A 17,005-nucleotide genomic window follows, 5' to 3' on the forward strand; every position below is an offset into this window, starting at 1 on the left:
AATCCTAGTTAAACATTTTTTCATATGTTTATTTGCAATTTCTATTTCTTTGTCTGAGAAATGCCTGTTCATTTCAGATGCCCATTTTTGGGTGGGGACTTTAAATTTGGGAGGTCTGATTTTTTAAAGTTATTCATATATTCTAGATAGTAGACTTTTGTCTAAGGAACAGCTGGTACAAATTCTTGTGGCATAAACACTGCTGCCAAAATTTTTGATGATAATCTGATTTTTTTTGGTCCATATTAGCCATGTTATTTTAACCTAAGATTTCAAAACAATATTTTTTCTTTAAAGATCAGGAATTATTAAGATACATTCTTACAATTTGTACTTGGGGTCCATATTCATGGATACACAAGTGTATGCTTTTGCAAAGTGGATCAAATGGAAGTCCTAGTTTCAGATTTTTTAGGAATCTCCACATTAGTTTCCATAGTTGTACTAGTTTATATCCCTACCAACAGTATAGAAGTGTACCTTTTTCCCTACAGCCTCCAGCATGATATTATTTGATTTCTTGATGGTAGACATTTTTGGGTGCGGGGTAAAATGGAATCTCAGTGTTCTTTTAATTTGTATTTCTGTAATGGTCAGCAGTGTCAAGCATTTCTTTCTGTATTTAGTGACCATTTGCACTTCCTCTTCTGTGATGTGTCTATTCATTTCACTTGCTCATTTTTGATTGGGTCTTTTACTTTGAGGGGTGGCTACTGTTTTCAACTTCTTTATATATTTTAAATATCAATCCTAGGGGGAATCACTGGAAAAAAATTTCCCCATACTATAGGTTGAATTTTTATTCTGTTGGCTGTTTAAAGGGGGCTCCTTATAATTTATTTTTATTTTTATTTCAATTATTTAATTTGTTTTCATATACTTCTCTGTGTATCCCAGTACTACTCATATTTGCCAATTCCATTGGTTGTAGTCAATTCTATTAGCTTTAAAATGCTGTAATTTTTATAACTACTTCCCCATTAGGCTGTTTGGGTTATGTCCAGTTTTTTATAATAATAAATAACACATACTGCTTTTCTCCTGAATTATATCCCTAAAACAATATCCAAGAGTGAAATTATTTAGTAAAAAGTCATGGACATTTTTATGGTTCTTGTTAAAAATTGCCAGATTATTCATAAAATTGACTTAGATCATTTATAATGCCACTGGTAATATATAAATGTTTCAATTTTCTCTATGGTCCTATCACCGTTAATAATGTTCCTTTATTATAACTAATTCTAAAGGGATACAGTGACATGTCATCATTGTTTTAATTTATGTTTCATTGATTGTTGGCAAGAATACACATTGCTTCCAATATTAGTGTACTAATGTGTTTTCATCTTATGCAATCACTCTTCATTTTCATTAACCACTATCCACAGGGAGCTTAAAGTCAATTTATAAAAATTCTTAGTATATTTCAGAAATGCATCTATCATAATATATACGAAATGCAATTTTCCATTTTGAAGCTTAACTTTTATTCTGATTTTGTTGCATTTTAGTTGTATTAATTGTTTGTATAATCACACCACCTGTCTTTTCCTTTGGAATTTATTTTTCTTCTTTAATGAAACGTCATCTCCTTCCTCATATTGAGCAAGTGCTATATTTTCTCTCCGATTTTTATCGTGAAATTACATTTTTTAAATACTTGACACTTTAACTTCTGTGTTATCATAATTTATTACATGAAATGTAGGTTTACATTAATTGTCTATGCAGTAATGTCAAATTATCTCAGAATCATTTATGGAAATGAACTCCGTTTTTGTTACCTTGCTACATTTATTTGGATATATATTAAGCTCCAATGTATGGTGATTAAAGTTCAAAGTCCTATTTTCTAGAGGGCACCTAACACGATTCAAACCGGCAGTTAATTAGGCTACTTGTTGTAAGACAAAGGCAATGTTAGCACTGCTTCATTTGGGGCCAGATAATGACATCTAGGAGCAAGTGCTCAAGATTAACTCTTTATCCTGTCCTTTACTCCCTTTCCTTCCTTCTTTCCACAGTAAGAGTGCCATCCATCCCTTGGTACTTTTTTCACAACAGACACGATGAGGCAGTCGCCTAAGAAAAGCCCCTGGTCCTTCTATGCTTCATGGGTGGAAAATGGGTAAGGAATGGAGAGACCCAGCATTTGTACCCATAGACTTTCCTCAAAAGTCTGTACCTTTCTTATTCTTCATGATGTAACGCTTCTAGGATAGAAGCTAGGAATGGGCACTGATTGAAAGAGAACGCTTTGTGGGGCTTGTAGTCAAAATCACACTTCCACACACTCCTTACATTAGGCAATAGATGTGTTTTGGGAGTGTGAATTAAGTCACTGTAAATTTAGCTACTTCTTCCCAATGAATAAAGTCAAAATAAATATGTTCCCAATGGTGTCATTGACAAGTAATTCTGTAAAATGAAACTTTGCTAAAGTAAATATATTAGGCATGTTTCAGAATCACTTGTGAGATTTTACAAATTGTTACTTCTTTCTGCCTCTCCCTGAGGCCCTTTATGCCTTGGTGCCTGAATACTTAAAGAGAAAGTAAAAGGGGAAAGGAGGAATGTAGGAATGTGTGAAGTTTTACAAAACCCCACAAGATAACCTTATATCTGCCCTAAACCTCCCACACTAAAAACCCCTGAACCAAGCAAGGTACAGTGATTATGTTTATAAGTTCAGATTTTTTGCCTTTATTAGGTTTTCCTAAAGTACAGATACTCTGTGGATTGCACAGCTAGCCAGTCCCTTTGGCACATCAAACAATGTAGACAGAGACCACTCTAAAGGGGGTGATCCAAAATTTTTAAATTAAGTCTTTGTGAAATATATTTCCATAAGAAAGTTTTGTGGATTTGGGAATCTTTGCTCCATAGTTTAGCTAAACTAGCATATTTTTTTAGTTTAGGTGGCAATAAAATGAATGATTCAAAAAATGCTTAAGAGGCAACTTGTGAGCTTTAGATATCCAGGCTAGGACTCATGAGACATAATTTCTCACTGGGCATTGGCTGACAATCAAAGCAAACAGCATCTGTGAGAAGACAATACTTTACCTTAAGGACCAAGTATCCAGAGGTATTTCTGTCAAAGGTATATATATTTACTGAACTACGACTATGACTCAGACACTGTCTTAGTGGTTTTAAAACATTCTGGCTAAATTTCGTAAAATTCTTAGGATATAAGGAAAATGTTGATAGATTGGGAAACTGAAGTTGGATTTTTTTAGGAACTATCTAGATTCATATATGTAGTAGGCAGTAAAACTAGGACCAAGACCTGGGTCCTCCTGACTCAGTGCTCTACTTGAAACTGCTAAATCTCAGTGCTCTACTTGAAATTGCTAAATCGCAATGTAAGCAGAAGCAATTTAGCAACCGTGTCAGCAAGGTAATTTTAGAGCAAAGAATTAGCAACAAATGAGACCAGACTTGGTTGTAAAGATGATGAGCTCAAGCTTCTTGTTACCTTGCTATTTACAGTAGCAGAGGAGTGGCAATGTTGTTGGAAGGCCAGTAATAACGTGTAGCAAAACAAACAGCAGTCACAACCCATACATAGGTGGTTTTCCTCCCATCTCCAGTGACTTGAAACGAGGATCCCATTACTACCGGGTGTTGAATTTGTGAAGGCCATTTCTCTTGAGAGAAAGGAAAAGAATAAAGCAAAATCCAAGTACATTGTCCTTTTAGGGACCACTTATTACCCTGTGCCACTTGCCCTAGAAATTAAGGCCATCTGTTTGTTGCCTGTTGCATTTTCTCATTACGTCCTGGAGGGAAATGCTTTAGTTACTCTCTGTCTTCTCCTGACACTCACAACTCAGTCTTTAATCTACTGGTTTACCACACATGGTTGGATAATTTCATCTTTTATACAAGGCTTTCTTATAACAGAAGTCATCAGGAAGTTTATTTCATGATCACATTAGATGTGTTTAATTTTTAACTGTGGTATTATACATATAATAACATTTATCATCTTAACCATTTTCAAGTGTAAAGTATATTCTCATTGTTGCAAAAAAGATATCCAGAAGAGTTTTATTTGACAAAATGAAACTCTAGACCCACTAAGCAAAATTTTTCCATGTCACCACCCCTCAATCCCCTGGCAAACACCATTTGTCTTTCTATGTAGTAGAGTTTGACTACTCTAGATTATCCAGTACAAACAGAACAATACAGCATTTCTATTTGTGACTGACATTTAATTTAGTATAATGTCCTCAAGGTTCACTCATGTTGTAGCAGGGGTGGTAATTTCCTTCCTTTTAAAGGCTGAATATTATTCCATTGTGTGTATGTATCACATTTTGTTTGTTCTATTTTCCCATCTTTCAGCTATTGTGAATAATGCTACTATGAAAGTAAACATATCTCTTTAAATTCCTGCTTTCAATTCTTTTAGATATATACCAAGAACTAGCAACAGGGATATATGGAAGTTCTCTTATTAATTATAAGAATTGCCACACTATTTTCCATAATGTACCATTTTACATTCTCTCCAACAGCAAATAATAAAGGTTATAATTTCTCCTTCTCCTCAGTAACACTTTTAATTTTGTCATTTTTTTCACTTTATAGCAACCAATCTAATGTGTGTGAGATAATATATCTCATCATGCTTTTGATTTACATTTCCCTAATGACTGGCCATTTATATTTCTTTAGATAAGGGGCTATTTAAGTCCTTTGCCAATTTTTCTGGAGATTATTTTGTTAGTGTGGTTGAGCTACTATTTTCTAAAATATATATTCTGAATATTAACCCCTTATCAGATATATGATTTGCAGGTATTTTCTCCTATCCCATAAGTTGCCTTTTCCCTCTGTCAGTTGTGTTATTTGATGCATGGGTCTTAATTTTGATGTAGTACAGCTTATCTATTTTCATTCTTATTACACGGGCTTTTAGTGTCACAATCAAGAAAACATTGCCAAGTCCAATGTCCTGAAGTTTTGCTGTATGTTTTTTTTTTTTCTAAAGCTTTTTATTTTTTAGGTCCTTCATTTAGGTCTTTGGTTCATTTTAAGTTAATATGTATATATGGTACAAATTAAAGGTCCAGCTTTGTCCTTTTGCACAGAGATATCCAATCTACTCAAAACCATTTGTTGAACATGGCCACATTTTTTATACTCCTCCTTCAACTTGCTTAGTCAGATCTTTCAGGGATGGTCAGTTTTACTTTTGAGAACTTTGAATCTTTCTAGAGCTATCCTCTTTTTTAGTGCCCTGACCCATGGATTCATATACAGTTATTTTATTGGGATGTTTTGTAATCATTGTTTATGATAGTCTTTTGAGCACAACTGCTTGCCCCCTCCTTCCTTTGATTTAGTGAATGCTATACGTAAACCTTCCACTTCCATTATTCTAAATCAGGCTTTAGAAACCTTTTAAAACCATAATAATTTTTTGCAAAGAAGTTTAAGCAGCCAAAAAGAGGAATAGACAAAATAATAGCTGGTCGGGTTTAGCAGATACAGAGGATCTGAAGTCTCACCTATAGCATTCTGCCTCCCACTGCATCTCCACCATCTGTTTTAGTCTCAGAGGTATTTCCTCAAACTCATAGAACTCCACATGACACAATTTGCTTTCTCTTTTTTTCCTTTCCAGTAACTCCACATTTATTCATGGTGTTTTCTCACTTGTCTTCAGTTTTAGTCAAAAACGTTCTTAATCATCAATGGGACTGAATCATTCCAATATCTTGACTTAAGTATCCATATTGCTTAGCAGATGTAACTGTCCCTCCAATATAACAGGGTGATTTATTCAGGTTACAACAGCTGTTTGAAAATACACTTTAGGATTTTCCAAATCTATTTGTTGTAACTCTTTTTTTAATCATGCATTCTTCTGCTCTTACAAAGATTCCAAAGCAAAACAGGATGTTTTAAACGATCTCCATTTAAATTACTTATAATTAATTAAGTCCTTCATCCTGTGGGATAGTCATGGCAAGTTAAATCTCAGGGATAATAAACTAGGCTCTACTATGTCCACTGTACTCCATTTCCACTGTTACATTTTTTGCATATGGAATATAAAGTTCAATTTATGCACAGATCTGTTTACTCAAATATAAATTGTTATCAGAATTTCCAGATTTAATTAAAATGCTAATTAAACCAATTAAACAAAAGTTTAGAGGAAAAGGTGAGCTTTTTTGTAGGAAAGTTAAATTATACTCCAAAAGTACTTTATAAATGCAAGTCACTGTTAAATTAGATAGGGACAAGACGTCTGTGGAATAATGGGGAGAATAGTAAAAGCCTAGAAGGATTATCACAAGGTTGCAATGTAGTATCATAGTTAAATTTATTATTCATTTTAACAAATCAGAAACTGTAAGTGTTAGAGATGGTAATATTAATCCAAGGGAAAAAAATCTCAACCTTACGTTAAATATTGATGAGTAGTACACATTACTTCATTTTAAATTTAAACTTTAGAATCAGTTTATAAAATTTTATTTTTGCATGTGAGTATGAAACCTAGGGCTCCACACATGCAAGGCAGATGCTCTACCACTGAGCCATATGACCATCATGTGTATATAAACATTTTAATTAATCCCTAAACAAAAGTTAACTAAAAAAAGATATATACTTAAATACAGGATAATCAGAATGATGCAACCCAAAAAAGAAGATGATCTTTAAGGCTGGAAGAAGAAAATGATATATTATATATAGGGAAACAGCAATACAAATGATACCTGGATTCTCAAAAGAAACTATGATGGCTATAAGACAGGAAACACATGTTTAAACTGATGAAAAAATAATTACTTAAAAAATTCTATATTCAAAAAATATATTTCAAAATATACATTATACTATGTGGTGTCATCTTGATGGTGAGTGGGAACACCTGAAATTTCTTTCTGCCATTGAGAAACCAACACAGTATTAATATTCCAATCAATTTCCTTTATGAGAAATCTAGAAACTATCTGGGAGGCATTTGCACACTAAGAAAACTAGTAAGAAAATTGGAGACACTCACTTCCATAATCTCCACTCATAGAAAGAATTAATATGATCAGGAGGAAATTCCCAGCCCCCAGTTTTTCCCTGAGGAAGAAGAGAGCAGAGCCACACATTCATGTGCTATGTACAAGAGCCTTTAATAGGACTATCTGCAGATGTTTCCACAGAGATATTGTAGGGTAGCAGGAAGAGCAATTCAAAATGGTAATAGAAAAGAACACTAATTGAAAAGGGGAAAGAATAACACTGTAAAGTTTTTGTATGAAAAAAAAATCAAGTTGTTACCAGTATGACATAGACCAGTATGCCTAAAAAGTATTTTACATAAGTCTCATGATAACCACAAATTCAATATCTATATAAGTCATACAAAGAAAAAAAGAGAAAGGAATCAAAAATATACAAATGTGAATCACAAAGGAAGACAGAAAAATAAAAGAGGAATAAATGAAATATAAGACAGAGAGAAAACAAATAACAAAATGGTGACAGTAAATCCTTCTCTGTCAATAATTTCTTTATATATAAAAAGACTAAATGCTCCAATTAAAAGATACAAAATGGCACTAGGGATATAGTTCAGTAATAGAGCACTTGCCTAGATGCATAAGACCTAGATGAATAAGGCAGTGGTTAAATCCCCAGTACCAAAAGGAAAAAAAAATGAATACAGAGTGGTTGAATGCACAAAAACAATGACTCAACTATATGCTGTCTACAAGAAACACACTTTAGATTTAAGGACACACACTGGCTGAAAGTGAAAGAGTGGAAAAAGAGATCCCATACAAATGGAAACTAAAACAGACCAGGGGTGGCTATACTTAAATCATAAAAAATAACATTTTAGTAAAAAATTGCCAGAAGAGCCAAAAATATTATTATAAGATGAAAAAAACTAATAATTCACCAGGAAGATGCATCAAGTATCAATATATATGCACCCAATATCATAACACCTAAATATATAAACATTGACTAAAAGAAATAGGCAAAAAATGAATAAAATTTAATATATGCTTTCAATAGTGTGTAGAATAGCCAGAAAGAAAGTAAACAAAGAAACACATTTAAACAAAAGCATAGATCAATTGGACATAATGGAAATATACAGAACTTTCCACCAAAATGCAACATAATACATGTTCTTCTCATATATACATGGAATATTCTCAGGGTAGACCACTTATTAGGGTCCTAAAATTTTTATTCAAAGTTTCTTTTCAAACTGCTGCAAGATGAAATGAGATATCAATAGGGGTTATGGGAAAATTCACAAATACAAGGAAATTAAACTCAACTCCTGATCAAAGAAGAAATCAAAAGGAAATTAGGAAGCATCTTGAGACAACAAAATACAACAAGTCAAAACATGGAATGCAGCAAAAGTAGTACTAAGAAGCAAGTTTATAACAACATGTTGAAAAGAAAAATCTCCAATAAATAACCTAAATTTACCGCTCGTGTAACTAGAAAAATAACAAGCTGAGCCCCAAATTGGTGAAAGGACAGAAATAATAACTATTACAGTAGAAATAGACATACTAGAGTCTAGCACAGTGGAAACGAAGGTTCACCGTCACTGGACTAGAACAACCAATGAAACTAAGTGTTTTAAAAAGATAGACGGAAATTTTTTTATTTTTTTTATTTTTTATTTTTTTAGTCCCAGGGATTGAGCTCAAGCAGGCCACCGAACCGCTGAGCTAAATCCCTGGCCACTTAGACGAAAATTTTAAAGCTAACAATTTTTGAAAGGATAATATTAAAAACCTTTAGTTAGACCAAGAAAAAAAAAGAGAAGTTAGATAAATAAAATCAGAAATGAAAGAATAGACATTGAAGTTAATGCCACAGAAATAAAAAGGATGACAAGATTTCCACAAACAACTTTGTGACTATATAAACAATTGGATAATTTGGAATAAATAGATAAATTCTTAGAAATATACAACCTACCAAGACTGCATCATGAAGAAACAGAAAGGAAAAAAACAGACCTATAATTAGTGAAAAAAAATTGAATCAACAAACAAACCTTCTCAACCAAGGAAAGTACAGGGCAGCCAGCTTAAACAGTGAATTTTATAAAATATTTAAAGAATAATTAATACCAATCTTTCTCAGATTCTTCCAAAAAATTGAAGAACGATGAACAATTCCAAATCATTTTATGACTCAGGCATTACTCTGATGCTATTTTGTCTGATACAAGACAAAAATACAAGGACAGAAATTCACAAGTCAACATAGGTACAAAGAAAAATCGCCAACAAAATATTAGAAAAACAAACTCAGCTGCACATTGAAAGGACAGTACACCATGACCAAGTAGAACTTATTGCTAAGATGCAAGGACGATTCAACATTTGAAAATCAGTTAATGTGATTTTCTGAATTAAGAGGAGAATAGAAACTACATAATCATCTTAATAGAAACAGAACATTTTCTTAACAGATACATATAATACAATTTCATGATTAAAAATTCTCAACATGCTAGGAGGAGAAGGAAATATCCTCAACATTATAAAGGTCACATCTAAAAAGATAGAGATAACATCATATTCAACAGTATAAATTTTTTCCTCTGAGATAAGAAATAAGGGAAATTATACCATGTGTGAGTTAGTTTGTTAATAGTTATAATGTTTTATACAAAAAAGATATATAGTATTATTATGAAATGAGTTCAGAGATAGATTAGCAAATGAAAATATATTCTTTTAATATCATATGCACAGTGTATTAACAATTGTTATTCTCTATTTTTGTTATGAAAAGTTATTTTTTCATACAACTGCTTTTATGTCTTCTTTATTAATATCTACTGACATTACATAAAAATAAAAATATTTCAAAAAGAAGAAAGGTAAAGGCGCCCATTCTTGCCACTTCTGTCTAATGTACTTTTGGAAGTGCTAGCCAAGCAATTAGGCAAGGAAAACTACATAAAAGCATTCAAGTTGGAGACTAACAAGTAAAATTGTCATGTTTGCAGATGACATGACCTTTTTTCAGTTTTATTGCAATATATTCAATAAACAGAAATTGAATCAATCTAAAATGTACGCCGTGATGTATTGATATATGCCTACATTCAGAAAGGATGACCACAAATAAACTCATTAGGATGGCATCGCTTCACATAGATATGATGAGATGAGGATACTTATATCGACTTAACCAGCCAAATTCAAGCATATAATATAGCACTCCGAAATATTGTATAGTCAAAACATTGCGCACTAGAACTCCAGAACGTATTCATTCTGTATAACTGAACTTTTGCATCCTTTGAGCAGCATCACCTCCTTCCTTTACCAAAACTACCACCAACACTTGGCAGCCGCTATTCTATTCTCTATTTTTCTGTGTTCTATGATATTAGATCCTGAACATAAATGAGATCGTGCAGTATTTGTTTTCCTGTGACTGTTTAATTTCACTTAGTACAATGTGCTCTAGGTCCATCCAGATTGTTTCAAATGGAAGGATCTCCTTTTGAAAGGCAGAATAATATTCCATTTCATATATATTCCTTTAGCTTGACTATTATTACTAATGCTGCAGTGAAAATGTATATGCAAATATCTGTTAGAGATCTTGATATCAAGACTTAGGTATATATGTAATATATATATATGTGTGTGTGTGTGTGTGTATATATGTGTGTGTGTGAAGACATCAGCTGATACTTTGTAGTTTTGATTTGCATGTGCCTGATGTTTACTGATATTGAGTCTGTTTTCATGCACCTGTTGGTCATATGTGTATCTTCTTTTGAGAAATGTCTATTCAAGAATTTTAGGGATTTGATTTGGGTCAAGGTCACCATCCCTGATATTGAGAACATGGGCAGGTGTGTCTCCCAGTAGATACACTTGCATGCAAGACTGATTGTGACCGTGAGAGAGCAGGGCTGACATGGAGTCACAGTGCTGCTTCAGTATCTGCATGTGGGAGTGGAAGTCTTCTGGCCTCTTACTAAGGACACAGATGAGGATAGGTCCTTGCAGATCCCTTGGTGGGTGGGACTGGTTGCAATAATATGCAAGAAGGGCTGGAGCTGAGCCTATTGAGGGACATGGCTACTTTCTGTTTGCAAGCAGTATATCTTTGGCAAACCTGCCTTTTCAAAGTAGGTGGGTCTTGTTGGTCTTGGGCATCACCAGAGTTTTCGGTTCCCTATCTGGATTCTAAAGCCTGCATTACCCCTATACAAAAATAAGCCAAAACGTTACAAATATAAAAAGTTAATATTCAGCCCTTCAAAAAGACAGACATAAATACTTTATATAACAATTTTGATAACAAAATACATTAAAGCCTTGGTTTGTGAGCATAATTCATTCTGGAGACATGTTTGTCATCCCAAGAATTTGTATGTAAAAGCAAATTTCCCCATAAGAAATAATAGAAACTCAGATGACTCATTCTACAACCCAAGAATATTCACTTAAAATGATTACAAATCCACAGTATGATACAAAATAATAATGAAACTACAAAGAAAAATCAACAAATTAATCACTTGCTTTGAAAGCCTTCTTGGCTGATGTGAGGGATACAAGAGAGAAGAGTTATGGTATAGAACGACTTTCACTATCATTAATGGAATGCCTGCTCTCTATTGGCTCATTGGACTCTTTTTCTTTTCATACAGCTTTACGAAAAAGTCTATCCAATGACACTTGTTTATGCCTCCTTTTGAGGATTTCATGGAAATGTGATATTGCACTGTTACGTTGTTAAACAGATTCATCACTCGTACTGCTACAATCTTAGGTGATCCATTTTGACAAAAGTTTGTGCTTTATTCCACATTGTACACATCTCTCTAATCTCATATGAAGTGAGTGATTCCTCCATCTTTTTCTCCTCCTCCTCTGCAGAGGAGGTCTCCTCCATAACCTTTTGCAGTAGTAAGATGATCACTCACAATTTTGCAGAGAGAGAGAGAGAGAGAGACAGAGACAGAGAGAGACAGAAAAAGACAGAGAGAGAGAGGAGACAGACCATTGGCTCAGTTGTGACCATGGATGTTTGGCATTGTGTCCTGCTCATATTGCAAGGCATTGCTCCTTTATGAAGTTAAAATTTGTTAGAAATAATTGCTCATTTTATGGAACACTCACAAAACAAGTTATTCACAATCCAATCCAAGGTTTTGCTGTATTATCAAGCATAATTGAGTCTAGATATAAAAGAATAATACACCAGAACCAGGAGGAGTTTATTATATGAATGCAAGGTTACATTAATAGTTTTAACATCCAATCAATGTTAATCAACATGTTAACTAAGAATAAGACCAATATATTTATTTCAACAGAGGTAGAAAATATCTTGACAACATTCAACACTCTTTCTTGATAACAGCTTCCAGAAAACAAGGAACAGAAAGTCACTTCCTTGACCTTTTTATAAAGTATATCTCTGAAAATCTACAGCTAATGTTACAAGAAATGCTGAAATGTTGAATACGTCACCCTATCTTCAGTACTAAGCAAGGATGCTCATTTTTCTCATTTTCTTTCAACCTTCACTAGATCTAATACAAAAAGCAAGGTATAGAGATGGGAAGAAGTTAATCTTTATTTGTACTTGCCATCATTGTTTTTCTAGACATTCATAAAGAATTTCCAAAGCAATTACTAAAACTAATAATAATTCAGTAAAGTATCAGAATATGACATCAATATATATAAAATCAGTTGCATTTTACATATCTAAATTAAAAAATTATAAAATGAAATTTGAAAAGACAATTCCATTTATATTGTTATAGACAAGATATGATGTACTGAGAAAGATATAATATTACTTTTTTGGTGTCTCTGCCAAAAACATATATTGTAAATCTAATTATGAAAAAATATCATACAAATTCTCATTTTAGGGCAATCTAGAAAATAACTAGCCTATATTATTCAATGATACTAAGATCAAAACAGCAAAGAAAGGCTAAGGATCTATCTCAGAATAAAGGAGATTAATTAGGTTCACATAACTAAGCATAATGCTTGGTCACTAATTGTATCCTGGATGAAGAAAAACATTAGCTACCCAGGACATTATTTGGATAATTGGCTAAAGTTGAAAGTGGACTGTGAACTAGATAATAGGATTGTGTTAAATTTTCCAATTTTGATAATTATGTTGCATTTATGTAAGATAATGTCTTTGTTCTAAGCAAATACACAGTCAAGTAGTTCAAAGGCACCATGTCTCTAACTTACTGTTAAATGATACACCCATACACATGTGAAGAACACAGTTGTCCCTGGTACTACTTCACTATTCTTGCAATGTGTTTTTAAATTTTTTAAAAAATATAATGAGGTAACTACTTACCCTCAACACATTGGATAAAAGTGTTCCTACTATAGTGTTCCTTCCTGGAAAATAATGTGAATATTATGATCACCTGATAGTTACTTTTTCATTATAAATTAATAGACTGACTTTTATATTCACAGTCTCAGCTTTAGTTTTTTTTTTTTTTTTTTTTTTTTTTTTTGTAACAGAGATTGAACTCTGGACCTTGTGTTTGTGAGGCAGGCTGCGGAACCACTGAGGTAAATCCCCAGCCCCTGTAGAGCTAAATTCTTAAAGAATGAGCTGCTGGAGTAAATTGTGGAATTCATTGTTTCCTCAAATATTTCCTGAGTGCAGCCTCTGTGCAATACTCTATACTACTTTGGCTTTGAAGCCCCAAATAATTCTCCTAGGAGGCATTGCTTGAATTTCTTGTTATAATACATCCTACTAATCTCTCCTATCTTTACTAGAGATTCATCTCCTTTCTCCTTTTGTTTGGCAAAGGATAAGGAGGTATCCTGACATTTAGGTTTCTTAGTCTTTCAATTGATTACAGAAACAGACTCTCCCAGTTTGCAATTTAGAGAATTGGGTGCCAAAATATCTTTTGCCACATGCATTGTGCTGCAATACATTGCTGTGGGTTCATTTACCCATTGAGTCATTTTCCGAATTGTCCAAAGAACAACCCCAAATTCTTTTTGACATCTCAGAGACCTCACAGGATCATCACACTTTAAACACCGAATTTCTTCTTCATGTATTTGTTAACCCTGAAACCACAATTTTGTGTTTGAGAAGGCAAGTAGCAAATTACCAAATATAGTAAAGTAATTTTCAGGAAAAAGAAATATGTGCACATATGTGTGCATGTACATGTGTAATGATGCTCCTTAATCTAAGACAGAACTGTGCTTTGTGTGTCAGTTTGTGAAAGACTGTTGTTCCCTTATCTTTGATCTTCTATATACTTCATTATCATTTTGCAATTTCTCAGCAAGTATTATAGAAGCACCTTGAATCCCACACACCCTTTCTAAAATAGTTTTCATGCCTTATCATCCATTTTTCTCTATTTTGCTAGCCTTTATTTTTCTTCATACCTCTTATCACTACCTGAAATATAAACATTTGTCTTTATTCTGCCCGATGGGAAAGAAGCTCCATTATAGAAGAAAGTTTGTTTTCACTGCTGTATCTTGGGACCTAGAAAAGCACCTAATATATAGTCAATATTGAAAAAAAAATTGCCTCTATCTATTAAATGAATGAATGAGTACATAGTGATACAGCAATACATTATGTTTTCAATGCATATTATAGCTCAAAAGCACGTAATTGTCTACTACTTTATGTGATCTGTATAATAATTTTGAGAGGTAGATAAAAAGGTGACATTACCCTCATCTTAGAAACTGGGAAGATAAATTCATATAGCACATATTATCAGCAAGACTGAGTGATAGGCCCAAGTTTATAAATCAAGTTGGAAACAGAGTTGTTACATATATGATCATTTTCCAAGCTTCAAGGGGGTATTTCACTCATGTATTCTGCCTTGTGGAGACCTTTGTTGTCTTAAAGTAAGCCCGGAGGAAGGGGTAAGGGTGAAACGGGTTGTTTCCTTGAATAATTCCTCTTTCAAGTCACTAGGATATGGCATCATTGCCCATATGGCACCAAATATCCCTTTCAAATCAAAGTAAAATGATGAAATGGTGATGAGAGACCACAGCTTTTGCCTCAATTATGAACCATGGTAGATTATCTGATGAGAGGATACTGAGATTCCTTGGGAGAGACCAGAAGATCATTTTTTAATGAGTAGCAAAGTCACAGTCCAGCAGAAGCATATTTGATGACAAACTTCTTTTTTCACCAAGCCAAACAATGAAGACATTCAAGCTCTTTAATAACTGTTAACATTAACATTTTAATTATCATAGTAGTACTTAGAAATGTAGCACCTATGATAAGTAAATGTGAGGATTCTTCTGTTTTTGTGAAAAAATGAAATTGAAATTTTGAGACTATATTAAATCTGTGGCGTTCTTACATATTTTCTTGCATATTTAATAATATTAATCCTTTCAATACATGTATACAGGATATGTTTCCATTTATTTTTTAATTTCTTTCATTAATCTTGATAGGTTTTAGTGTGCCATCCCTTCATACCTCTGGTTAAATTTATTCCTAAGTATTTTATTTTTTGTAGCTATTGTAATAAGATTGTTTTATGATTTCTTTGACAAATCTTGTTGTGTTTAGATCTAAAATGTTCTTCAAAATTTTCATGTGTTTGGAAGGTGACTGGACCATGGAAATGCTACACTTATCAATGGATTTATCCATTGGAGGTGGGTAACTAGTGGCATGATCTAGAAGGGGATATTCTTCTCCATGGCTCTTCCCTTCTTTCTTTTTGCTTCCTGCTTGTCATGGAGAGAGCAGCTGTTCCTCCACCATGAAACTTCTACCTTGGAGCTAAACAACCATGCACTGGATCCTCTGATTGATGAGCCCAAATCAACCTCTCTTCCTTCAAATGGTAGGTGTCAGTTCCAGGGATGCAAGGATGGTTCAACACACGTAAGTCAATAATTGTAATGGACTATATTAACAGAGTTGAGGACAAAACCATATGATCATCTCAATAGATGCAGAAAAAACATTTGACAAAATTCAACACCCATTCATGATAAAAATTCTACAGAAAATTGGAATAGATGGTCCTTATCTCAACTTCATAAAAGCTATCTATGAAAAACCAACAGCTAACATCATACTAAATGGTCAGAAACTGAAAACCTTTACACTAAAATCAGGAACAAGACAAGGATGTCCACTATCACCACTCCTGTTCAATATAGTTCTAGAAATACTAGCCACAGCAATTAAACAAAAATAAATAAAAGAAATACAGATAGGAAAGGAAGAAGTTAAACTGTTATCATTTGCTGACTATACAATACTCTACATAGAAGACTTAAAAAAATCTGCCAAAAAACTTCTAGACTTAATTGACAGATTCAGTAGACTAGCTGGACACAGTCAACAGCCAAAAATAAAAAGCCTTCTTGTACACAAATAACAACCTCACTGAGAGAGAAAGTAGGGAAACAATTTCTTTCAAAATAGCATTCAAAAAACAAAATATCTAGGAATCAATCCAACAAATGAAGCAAAAGACCTCTACACTAAAAATGACAGCACTCTGGAAAAAGAGATCAAAGAGGATATATGAAAATGGAAAGACATCTCTTGCTCCTGGATAGGAAAAATCAACATAGTGAAAATGGCAATACTTCCAAAAATGCTATACAGATTCAATGCAATCCCGATTGAAATTTCAACAGTATATTTCACAAAAATAGAGAAAATAATCCAAAAATTCTTTTGGAACCAGAAGAGACCTAGCATAGCAAAAGCCTTTCTAGGCAACAGAGACATGACAGTGGGTATCAAAATCCCCAACTTGAAACTATGCTGCAAAACCACTGTGATAAAAACAGCATAGTCTCTGGTGTGAATAGACTGCAATAATACATAAGATCCTAATAAGATTACTCACATTGTGAAATGGGAAGGAAGGGGCTAAAGGTGTAGGGAAGGTGGGATGTGTAGGGGAAGGGTAATAAAGGAAAAAAAAAATGTG

The sequence above is a fragment of the Fukomys damarensis genome, unplaced genomic scaffold (assembly GCF_012274545.1).
Source record: "Fukomys damarensis isolate Sample0158 unplaced genomic scaffold, DMR_v1.0_HiC HiC_scaffold_39, whole genome shotgun sequence".
NCBI classification, from domain to species: Eukaryota; Metazoa; Chordata; class Mammalia; order Rodentia; family Bathyergidae; genus Fukomys; species Fukomys damarensis.